The 13000-nt window shown below is 42.5% G+C and overlaps 1 pseudogene; it reads left to right on the forward strand.

The window, feature by feature from the left end:
- Positions 1–3721: 3721 nt before the first annotated feature.
- Positions 3722–13000, forward strand: part of LOC135550575 (cell adhesion molecule DSCAML1-like) — a 151855-nt pseudogene continuing 142576 nt past the window's right edge.

The following is a 13000-nucleotide window of genomic DNA, read 5'->3' on the forward strand; positions in this document are numbered from 1 at the left end:
CATTGATGATGTTGCTGTATAGTGTAGGCCTTGCTAAACCTTGTTGACCAGACACTTCCGCCCACACGAGACTAGGCCTACTGTATGTGAGGGTGTGGCAGTTTGCGGAGCAGAGGTAGAGGACACTAGACATAGATAGGAGAAGCTGGTTTGATGAGGTGGGATAAAGTTGAATGATTAATCTCCCCGCCAGATGTTAGTAGAGTGAAGCTTCGAGTCTGTTGTTATTGTCAGGTATAGGATGAGGTGAAGATCATATAGAGACAGATGTACAGTTGAAGTCGGAAGTTTACATGCGCCTTAGCGAAATATTTAAACTCAGTTTTTTACAATTCCTGACATTTAATCCCAGTAAGAATTCCATGTCTTAGGTCAGTTAGGATCACCACTTCATTTTAAGAATGTGAAATGACAGAATAATAGTAGAGAGAATGATTTATTTCAGCTTTTATTTCTTTCATCACATTCCCGGTGGGCCAGAAGTTTACATACACTCAATTAGTATTTGGTAGAATTGCCTTTAAATTGTTTAACTTGGGTCAAACGTTTCAGGTAGCCTTCCACAAGCTTCCCACAATAAATTGGGTGAATTTTGTCTCATTCCTCCTGACAAAGCTGGTGTAACTGAGTCAGGTTTGTAGGCCTCCTTGCTCACACACGCTTTTTCAGGTCTGCCCACAAATGTTCTATTGGATTGAGGTCAGGGCTTTGTGATGGCCACTCCAATATCTTGACTTTGTTGTCCTTAAACCATTTTGCCACAAATTTGGAAGTGTGCTTGGGGTCATTATCCATTTGGAAGACCCATTTGTGACCAAGCTTTAACTTCCTGACTGATGTCTTGAGATGTTGCTTCAATATATCCACATAATTTTCCTACCTCATGATGACATCTATTTTGTGAAGTGCAGCAGTCCCCCCTGCAGCAAAGCACTCCCACAACATGATGTTGCCACCCCATGTGCTTCCCGGTTGGGATGGTGTTCTTCGGCTTGCAAGCCTCCCCCGTTTTCCTCCAAACATAACGATGGTCATTATGGCCAAACAGTTCTATTTTTGTTTCATCAGACCAGAGGACATTTCTCCAAAAAGTACGATCTTTGTCCGCATGTGCATTTACAAACCATAGTAGGACGGTTTTGGAGCAGTGGCTTGTTCCTTGCTGAGCGGCCCTTCAGGTTATGTCGATATAGGACTCGTTTTACTGTGGATATAGATACCTTTGTACCTGTTTCCTCCCGCATCTTCACAAGGTCCTTTGCTGTTGTTCTGTGATTGATTTTCACTTTTCGCACCAAAGTATGTTAATCTCTAGGAGACAGAACACGTCTCCTTCCTGAGCGGTATGATGGCTGCGTGGTCCCATGGTGTTTATACTTGCGTAATATTGTTTGTACAGATGGACGTGATACCTTCAGGCGTTTGGAAATTGCTCCCAAGGATGAACCAGACTTGTGGAGGTCTACAATCTTTTTTTGGAGGTCTTGGCTGATTTTTTTTGATGTTCCCATGATGTCAAGCAAAGAGGCACTGAGCTTGAAGGTAGGCCTTGAAATACATCCACAGGTACACCTCCAATTGACTCAAATTATGTCAATTAGCCTATCAGAAGATTCTAAAGCTATTACATCATTTTCTGGAGTTTCCCAGGCTGTTTAAAGGCACAGTCAACTTCTGACCAACTGGAATTGTGATACAGTGAATTATAAGTGAAATAATCTGTCTGCAAACAATTGTTGGAAAAATGACTTGTGTCATGCACAAAGTAGATGTCCTAACTGACTTGCCAAAACTATAGTTTGTTAACAACAAATTTGTGGAGTGGTTGAAAAACAAGTTTAAATGACTCCAACCTAAGTGTATGTAAACTTCCGACTTCAACTGTCGGTGTGGAAAAAGCAGGCCACAGCAACGATGGCCACTCCCAGTGTAACGTTTTTTTTTTCCTGGGAAGGAGAGGAGGACCAAAATGCAGCGTGGTTAGTGTTCAACATCTTTAATAACGACGATAAATGAGAACACTACAAAATACAAAACAACAAAAGTGAAAACCGAAACAGTCCTATCTGGTGCAATGACACAAAGACAGAAGACAATCACCCACAAAATACCCAAAGAACATGGCTGCCTACATATGGTAGGACAGACAGCTACACAAGGACAGACAGCTGCCTCTAATTGAGAACCAATCTAGGCAACCATAGACATACAAAATAGACATACAAAACTACCTAGAAAGGAAACAGCACCATAAACATACAAAACCCCTAGACCAGACAAAACACTTAAATCCCCCATGTCACACCCTGACCTAATCAGTCACACACACACACACATTTTGTAACACTTTTATTACATGTCAGATCACACACACACACACTCTCATTTTCACACATGCGCACACACACACACAGACACAGCTCCAGTTGTAGGCATGCACCTTACTGAAAACTCTACTGCACCTCCTCTGCACCTGTATTCTTTTCAACAGAGAACATAACATGAGGTTTCCAGTCCAACCCTGAGTGGGGGTCATTGGCCACTGAGCCTACTTAGACTGGAGTGTCCTTCATTGGTCATCTGTCATTATGAGCATATTGGTCCTACAATGGCAAGAGATCAGTGTAATCAATCATTTGGATACATTTTTTTAACCTTTATTTAACTAGGCAAGTTAGTTAAGAACTGTCTAACACGGACGATGCTGGGCCAATTGTGTGCCACCCTATTGGGCTCCCAATCACAGCTGGTTGTGATACAGCCTGGAATCTAACCAGAGTGTCTGTAGTGACACCTCTAGCATTGAGATGCAGTGCCTTAGACTGGTGCCACTTGGGAGCCAGCAAGTCCATATATGGGGTTGGGGTGATATAGTAAAAAACAAAATAATAAAAAGTGTAGGCTATTGGTCTGTGTGTAATCGTTCCGTTGGCTCACCCAAACAGAGGACAGCAAATCCTGATCTCAAAAGGGATTGTTCAAGTCTCTCCATCTCTCTCACACACGCTCTCTCTCTCTCTGTTTATGTAGGTGTGTGTGTGTGTGTGTGTGTGTGTGTGTGTGTGTGTGTGTGTGTGTGTGTGTGTGTGTGTGTGTGTGTGTGTGTGTGTGTGTGTGTGTGTGTGTGTGTGTGTGTGTGTGTGTGTGAGCGTGTGTGAGCGTACTGGAGGAAGAGCCTTACACATGCATGCATTTGTGCGCGTACTCCGTTGTCGGGGAGAGGAAAGAGAAGATAGAAGTGCTTCCAATTTAAGTCACTAATGCGACTCATTAGTCATATATCCTGCAATATATCTAGCAATCCCTCAGCGACTGAGTGAATTCACAAATAAACACACAAGTAATATTGTTGATTATAGGGATTTAGTCTCCAATGGTATCTGGAGTAGATCCATCCATAGCCAGAGAAACAGGTAGTTTAGTCCGTGTGGCACACAGGTGGGCACGCTCACCTGCGTGTCAGAGTCTGACAGCAGACATCCACCTGTCGTCGTCAAACCGGTGCACCCTCCCTCCTTTCCAATGATAAATGACCGAATGTCCACTCCACTCCACTCCTCAACTCAACTCAACCCTCGGCCGGCTCAGTGGTTCAATTTGACGCGTAACCATCGTTCCGCGGTGTCTCATGAGAATACGGAGGGAGGCTTCGCGTGTATGATACTCACATCGAGGGGAGGGGACGTGGGCGGGTCTCACAGGCGCTTCTCATTTCCCCGCGATGGTTATCTGGGCAGCAGGGCTGGAGAGACCGCCGGGGAGCATAGTCGCCAGTCCAGCACGGAGACTCGCCTGGCCAAAGACTGCGCCGCACACTCGCCAGGATTGCCAAACATTCCTGAAAAATATACCTGCTATTTATGGCATGTGGCTTGTAACTTTACTCCTGCTGTACTCTCTCCAGGAAGGTAAGAAACACTGTTTTTATTTATTACCTATTTAAAAAACTAAATCCAGTGAGTGTCTTACTTATTCTATCCTGATTAAAATCCGTACTGCAATATGTACTAATAATTGTAAAGAAACAACAGATGTAGCAGGAACAAATAACTGAATTGATGTAGCCTATCAATGGAATCCATGAAATTAGGAGAGATCGGATTTGAAAAGGGTGTAAATGACTTTGTCTACAAAATCCATATTATTGTAACGGTGCAGGTAGAGGTGTTTTAGGTGTGAAGTAGCCTACATGTTTTGTTGATTGCTGTGTGGCGGTGTGCACGGGTCCATGATGCCGCAAACGGTGCTGATAGCACGGTTTGTTTTCGCATTATACCAGCGAGAGTTATGAATATGTAAAATGGCTGGATAGGAAGAACGAACGAGGTGGGAGAGAGAGAGAAATTAAGAAAGGGATTGAAATGCCTGATTTTGTCGACTTTTTGAGCGGTCAAAACTTGAATGGGCACTGGCACATGCAGTGCGAAGTATTTGTTAAATTCTATGCTTATCATTTATTTCATTGTTAATCTTTTTTTAAATATAATTTGCTGTGATTATTTGACTTATTGGTGTCGTTTTGTTGGTCTGTCTGTGAATGTGTTTTTAGCGCTTGGCTATGGACACAGCCGTAATGTTCTGGAGGGGTGCTGTGGGGATTTTTGGGAGGTGATTTTGATGAGATATTTGGCAAGAGTCCCTGTCTGGCGATGAGTAGGCTAGTTGCCATGTTGAAAAACGAAGTAACAAGTGAAGAGCTTCTTCCACATAAATGATGCACCCAAATTAATTACCACATAATGAAAATACAATTACCCTTTTCGAAATGTCCTCTTTTGTTTTGTGAACATTATGAGTAAAATGTTGGTTAGGCCTATATGATTTCTCTTATAACGTGCTTTCTGTTTTGAAGGGGAAAATCCTCGTTCAATATGGCTGAACATCCTCGACCCTATTACCTTGCTGATCTCCCTTGCTATTACAGTGTATTATAATAATTCTGAACAGCATCTAAACATCATCTCTGTCCTTTGTTTAGTCTGCCTGGTTTAAGTTATGTATGTATGTTTATGAGTTATGATTTCATAAATTAGCCTGGAGGATGATTCTCTTATGACGGCCATGTGTAGGCCTGACAGACATTTGTCAATACTGGAAGGACAAACTCATATAGCCTAGATACGTACTTACATTGGCGCTTACTTCTATTTAGGCTGTTTCGTGTTAATAATTTTTCACTGACATATAAGCCTATAATTTTGGAGAAATAAGTCCTGTGCACATGAACGTTGAAATTTCGTATTTTCACAAATTAGTCTGTTTACATTGAAGCATTTGGATGTCTCTCTGAATGCATAGCAATTAAAATGAAGAAAAAAAAGGTATAGGCACAAATGATCTCAGACCAGCATACAATAGTCTTTTAAAACTATTTAATTCGATCTAATTTATTAGACCAAAGAAGGCCCCAGATGCTTGGGTGGATGTAGACAAGCCCAGGCGTGTTTCCCTCTAATAGCCCACCTGAACCCTGGCTGCTGTGTGTGCGCGCGCGTGCGTGTGTATGTGTGTTTGTGAAAGGGGGGACACCCCTTCCTCTCTCCCTTGCGTTGGGCCTGTTTGCTGTGAAGTTGCGATTTCAATGTGGTTATAATTTCATTGTAACAATATATTGTGTGCATTTTTTGTTGTTAAATGGTTCACTTTAATATTTTGTAACATCACACTTTAATTGAATATTCTATTCCATACCTACTTCCATTTACAACGCAAATACACAAAATTCAACGAGCAAGCTAATTATTCACAGCGACAAATTGTTCAATTACGTAAATCAAAGAAAACAAATTAAAGAAGAGACACTCAAACCTATTTTAGTCAAAATGGCAGTAACAATCATTAGTATTAATTTGCTAGATCTTTAAGTGTTGCAAATCGCTCAATATTTTTTAGGCCTACAACCAATGTCGCTAAATGAAATAGCATATTTTTACGACCATTAGCGCTAAATTTCCTCACGGAAGATGGGCATTAGGCAATTTTGTCAATATGGAATTCATTTGAATGGATTTTTATAATCTGACTACATTATTTTTTAAATACAATTTTTCATAATCTAACACTGATACACAGATTTGTATTAATGATTACCTAGAATGATGATCAATTAATGATGTAGGCATTTCAGAAATGCTATATTTGATGTAGAACATTTTGTAATTTCAGTGTCATTTTTAGGATGTATAGGTCTATTGAAAAAATATTAATTATGAAATTAAAATGAAATGAATATAATCAAATTGTCCCCTCAATTGCATTTGGAAACTGAGTTGAATAAATCAAAATATATGTTGTCATAAGGCATTCCCCCATCGTCATAAGATCCAACTGTCACCATCTACCCCTCCCTCCCTCCCTCCCTCCCACTCCTGCCCCTCCCTCATATAAAATAGAAATATGCAAAATTGGTCTCTCTCTATTTTAGCCCAAATCCCCAGCTGCCTTCTCCCCACAGCTGCGCAATTAGCGCTGGGTTCTGCCGTATCACCCAATGACAGAGCAGCAAAGCAGGTCACAGGACAGAAGCGTGCCAAGATAATTGCCCATAGTCCCTGCTCTTATTTTTCGAATCGAATATGTTCATAAATCACGTTTTTTATGCAATAATACTGAAATAATAAAATACACAGCCCTTTTCGTAAACTTAGTATAGGCCTACTCCCACTTAATTGTAACGTGAAGGGTCGGATTGTATTCATAGAAACACAAACAAACATTGTCATATCTCGATTATTTGTTAGTGTAATTTAGATTAATTCTGACTCCTTGAGTCAGTGCTGGTTGCCCTGGGTTCAATAAGAAGTCAAATAGTCTTAACCTACTCGCAAAAAGGTAAAAAAGGCCTACTGTTAGATTTTTTTATTTATTATTGTTTTCGTTTTGAGCCCAAATAAACCTTCAAACCTCCCTCCCGTAAAACATCATCCCGCAAACTTTTTCAATGGACTTCATGTGGGGACAAAACTATTTCTATGTCCTTGGACGTAGTTGCCATTGCCTCTAGTGAGGAACTCGAAAGGTGCGTTTTACCTCGGTGTAGTGTTGATTAGGTCTACCTATTTAATAATGTTGTCAGATGTACAGTAGGCTGAACGTTACTGCTGCTGGTGTAAAAGTGGTGCGTTGCAGTGGTGAGGCTGGCAGGGGAGCGCAGGGGAGTTCAGAGCGCGTGGAGAGGAGCAATGGAACTTTCAGCGATAGGATCATGTCATATCGTCATGTCACATCGTACCGAACCCTTACATTAACCGTCTTAAATTTCAGCTTCAATGGGGTGACGTCAAAGTTGGACGTCCCAAGTACCCCCTTTGCGTTTCCCATTTGCTTTTCCAGTCTCTCCACATCCTCTCGCTCTTCTCTCAACCCATCCTTACAACGTATCGTACCCGAATGGGATAAAGTATCTCGGCAAAAATGCATTAGATTAAAAAAATGGATAACGAATATGTTGGAAAAACAGGGATATGAAACATGCGTTATGAACAACAGGTGAGGTGTCTAAGTTGATCATTTATCACCTCTGTTCTTCATGTATTTGAGGGAATTTTAATGGTAGAACTCGGCTAGCAGGTGGTTGTTTTTGTCTAAGGTATGTTGTCTCTCTCGCTCTTTCACTCACTCTCCATTAGTCGCTCACTCACTCACTCACTCACACACACTCCCCCTCCCGCTCTCTCCCTCATCACTAGGCAGAATTAAAGGATGGGGGAGGGGCGGTTTTATGCAGACTGTGCTGGGACTTGTGATCCACAAATTTGATATTCACATTATGAGAGAAACTGGCTGCTTTGATGTGAGGGGGAACGGGTCCATGGGGACTGCTGAAGAAGCACACTTTTCACTGACGCAGCATGGGCCTGGGGGGCGTATTGGGTGTACAGAAAGCAGGGGGGGGGGGGCAAAACCCATGCCTTGATGAGATGTAACCCCCAACAACCCCCCAGCCCAGCACTCACTCACTCCTCCCCACCCCACACCAACCACCTTATCCCAGACCCCTAAGGATTGTTCATAAGCTTACACCCAGGGCTGACTCTAGCCTTTTGGAGGCCCTAAGCGAGATTTGGTTGGGGGGCCCACCACCTCACTGCAAAACATTTTAGTGGCCCCTCTCTTGATGGCGGAGAGAAACATTTATGTTTTTAAAGTACATTTCCTGAAAATCTACACATTTTGCCATGAGTTGGAGATCATTTAAAAAATATATATATAACAAATTTAAGGCCAGGCACCACAGACTGAAATTACATTTTTGCATCTACCTATCCATTTAGAGATTTGTTGGTATTTTGGTCCATTAATATTAGTTCTTTCAAAAAGTAAGCATAAACATTTAAAAAACTTGGTTTAAATGAATACTTTCTTTAGTTTATCACACTACGTCATCAACATTTTTATGAATTTTAAGCACTTTAAAATGTATGTATTTATAAAGTGTATATGTATATACCAAAAGTGTTTTATTTAAGTCTACATTCAACACGTAAAAGTTGATTGTGATAGGATTAAGAGAAACACAAAGCCATATTAAGGTGTGGTGCCTGGCCTTTTTTTGCCATGGGGCAGAGAGAACATTTTGCCATGGGGCAGAGAGAACATTTTGCCGTGGGGCAGAGAGAGCATTTTGCCATGGGGCAGAGAGAACATTTTGCCATGGGGCAGAGAGAACATTTTGCCATGGGGCAGAGAGAACATTTTGCCATGGGGCAGAGAGAACACTTTGCCATGGGGCAGAGAGAACATTTTGCCATGGGGCAGAGAGAACATTTTGCAGTTTTACACCTTATTTCTTGCAATTCTACCCATTTTGCCATGGGGTGGAGAGAACATTTTGCCATGGGGTGGAGAGAACATTTTGCCATGGGGTGGAGAGAACATTTTGCCATGGGGTGGAGAGAACATTTTGCCATGGGTGGAGAGAACATTTTGCCATGGGGCAGAGAGAACATTTTGCCATGGGGCAGAGAGAACATTTTGCCGTGGGGCAGAGAGAACATTTTGCCGTGGGGCAGAGAGAACATTTTGCCATGGGGCAGAGAGAACATTTTGCCATGGGGCAGAGAGAACATTTTGCCATGGGGCAGAGAGAACATTTTTGGGGCAGAGAGAACATGGGGCAGAGAGAACATTTTTGCAGTTTTACACCTTATTTCTTGCAATTCTACCCATTTTGCCATGGGGTGGAGAGAACATTTTGCCATGGGGTGGAGAGAACATTTTGCCATGGGGTGGAGAGAACATTTTGCCATGGGGTGGAGAGAACATTTTGCCATGGGGTGGAGAGAACATTTTGCCATGGGGCAGAGAGAACATTTTGTCGTGGGGCAGAGAGAACATTTTGCCGTGGGGCAGAGAGAACATTTTGCCGTGGGGCAGAGAGAACATTTTGCCATGGGGCAGAGAGAACATTTTGCCATGGGGCAGAGAGAACATTTTGCCATGGGGCAGAGAGAACATTTTGCCATGGGGCAGAGAGAACATTTTGCCATGGGGCAGAGAGAACATTTTTGCAGTTTTACACCTTATTTCTTGCAATTCTACCCATTTTGCCATGGGGTGGAGAGAACATTTTGCCATGGGGTGGAGAGAACATTTTGCCATGGGGTGGAGAGAACATTTTACCATGGGGTGGAGAGAACATTTTGCCATGGGGTGGAGAGAATTTTTTTGCCGTTTTAAACGCCCATAAGAGTGGAAATGCACTTTTTTTCAGCTGATAGACGATGCCCATATAGCTTACCCATAATGTTGCACAACGATTTAAGTCAATAAGTCATAGTTTTTCATCATGAAAATGTCATAGTTTTTCATCATGAGCAAAGTCATTGTAGCCTATCATTTCACCTCACCGAGCTGTCAGAACCATGGCATGAGCACGGGCAGACTTGGCATTGCTGTTGCACAGCCTACCATGTAGAAAAAACACCTTCTGTAGTCCAAACCGTTCAATAGTTAGGCTATCAATATTACCAGAGCTTAATCTCCTTTGTATGTCTATGGCAGATTCACGACCGCAATTTATGGAAGATGCCAACACTTTGGAGATAACAATAATTGGCAAAGTCAAAGATACTGATTTCCCCAATCCATCTGTGGCGAAGTTGTCCCTAAATGCTTATGACAAATCCAGCTCCAGAACCAGCCATAGCCTAGCCAGCTGGCTAATCTTCTGAGTACTATGTAGCAACAACATTCAACATTAGCTAGCTATATAATGTTAGCATAATAGCTAGCTACACTGACAGCTGTCAGTGCCCTACTTGTTGTTATTTCTCCACTCCACGTGGAAATCACCACAATGTTCTCACCTCCAATTCGTGAATGTGTATTTGCAGCAGGGGTTGGAATCAAAAATATTTTCCAATGGTTTCATTCTGAACAGAACCACATTTTTTTTTTCGTTACACTGTTCTGACCAGTAAAATAAAGTTCTGAACCGGTTCGAAAAAAAAAAAAAAAGTTTATATCGTTCCTTTCTGTTCCTTTTTTCACCTTTGAAATCAACAGGTTTTTTTTAACATTAAGCTCATAAAATGATTTCACCAATTGGATAGACCTGGCAAGCTAGTTGTTTATGCACATGATGAACAGACACGTGTAGCCTATGGCGCAAGATGTAGGTGTGGAGAAAGCGAGAGAGGGGTGAGGAGGAGGATGGAAGTACTGGGCATGTTGTTATGACATGCATTATCTGAATCAGGTATACAGAACTATACCTAGGAGGAGCGGCTTCTTTGAAGTAACTTTTAAGGTTCTTTGAGCTAGCTAGCTAGCAAGCTTGTGCTAACTAGCTAACACACTTTAGCTAGAAAGCTAACAAGCGTGTGTGTGCAGAGTGGCACCAGAATCAAAAACACGTCTTATCTTTTTGAAGTTAATAAATCCAGTGTGAAATGTGATAACTAGGCCTATAGTATCCTTAATGTACCATCTACTGCATCTTGCCTATGCCGTTCTGTACCATCACTCATTCATATATTTTCATGTACATATTCTTCATCCCTTTACATTTGTGTGTATAAGGTAGTTGTTGTGGAATTGGTAGGTTAGATTACTCGTTGGTTATTACTGCATTGTCAGAACTAGAAGCACAAGCATTTCGCTACACTCGCATTAACATCTGCTAACCATGTGTATGTGACAAATAAGATTTGATTTGATTTGAACTAGCATTGAAAAAGGGAATCCATTCTTCTCTGGCTAATAAAAAAGATGAATCATCCCTGTAAAGGCCTGGTGTGTAATGTCAGTACAGTAGCCTATCGTAGCATTCGGAGGTGGAGGGGAAGGTAGCTGAAACACACACAAACACTGTCAAAGATTTTAATCTTGCAGGCAGACACTGGAATACGTTTCTAAGTGACAGAATGAGGGTTTGCATAGGCGCTTTGTTGCGGTTCTTTTTTGTGGGGCAAAGAAAAATGTCTAGAAAGTAAAATAACAATATTAACCGGTTCTCGTGCTTTTATAATGACGCTTCTGTTCTGGAACAGTATAGATCAGTTTAGTTTCCGGTTCCGTTTATTTTCTAGTTTTCGGTTCTGTTCCCTGAACTAGTTCCAACCTCTGATTAGCAGCCTGCTTCATACTTCGGATGTGAAACCTAAACGAGAATTTTCACTATAGGAATTACCCCTAGCGGCCGCTTATGCCTGGAACCGGCCCTGCTTACACCTACCTCCATCTCCCTGTCTCTCCTTTTCATTTTTATGTACTTACCCTCCCCCTGCTCCTCACACACACACACGCACGCACGCAAACACACACGCACGCACGCAAACACAGACACGCACAAACACTTACACACACACACACACGCACGCACGCACGCACGCACGCACACACAGACGCACAGACGCAAGCAGACACACACACACAAACACACGCAAGCAGACACACACAAGCAAGCAAGCAGACACACACACACACACACACACACACACACACACACACACACACACACACACACACACACACACACACACACACACACACACACACACACACACACACACACACACACACACACACAGAGGAAAATATTTGATTCACTCAGTTCTAAATGCAAACACGTTGGCACACAACTTCAAAAGTCTCTGTGAGACTCACCAAGATCTGAGATAGCTAGCATTCGGAAGGTTAGAGATGGAGGGAACGGAGGGGAATGAAGAGCACAGGGAGCTGGAGGGAAGGAAAGGAGGAAGTGGAGTTTCAGTTTGGCTGAAAATGATCCTACGTCTGTCTCCATGGGAAGAGGTGCTCCATGATGTGTGACAGAGAGAAAGAGAGGAGGATGGGGGTTGCAAGGGAGCATTGATGTGTATGCACATGAGCAGAGGGTAAAAGAGAGAATGAGGGAGAGATGAAGAAAAGGGGGGACGATGTAGAAGAGAAGAAGGCGTTATGCATTTGGTTGGGTTCAGGGAGTGAGGGTGTGAGAGTTTGTGTATTAAGGGGGTGAGGGTGGTGGGAATGTTGGCATTTGTTTGCCAGCTCATCAGTGTGTGTATCGTGTTTAACGCGCAATACGATTGTGTGTGTGTGTGATTTGTGTGTGTGGAGTGCATTTGTCTGTGTGTGTGTGTGGAGTGAGTGGCGTAGGCCAGCTGCATTATGCATAATGAAGTATTGCATAGGCAATGGCTTCTGCATCTCGACATACATATTCATGTCTCGTTCTCTAGCAGGCTGCATAAAATAGTGTCTCAGTGTGTTCTGCGCACACTCACTCCTGCAGCCAGCTAACCAGCCAACCAGGGCTCAGCTCTACCAGCACTATTAGCAGGCTCCAATGCACTGCAACGAAAACACCCCACAATAAATAAGGGGAGGTGGATGTTTCGCTCTCTATCTTTTCGATTGTTTTTCCTCGTCGTGTTTTCTTAGCGGTTTTGGACTGAACTTCCAGCTCAACAGGTCAACGATTATGCTTTGGACTGAATTTGACTGAAAAGGCATTGGTTGATGTGTTAGCATGACATAGTACAGTAATAAGCTGGCT

Source organism: Oncorhynchus masou, chromosome 12 (assembly GCF_036934945.1).
Source record: "Oncorhynchus masou masou isolate Uvic2021 chromosome 12, UVic_Omas_1.1, whole genome shotgun sequence".
Classification (NCBI taxonomy): Eukaryota; Metazoa; Chordata; class Actinopteri; order Salmoniformes; family Salmonidae; genus Oncorhynchus; species Oncorhynchus masou.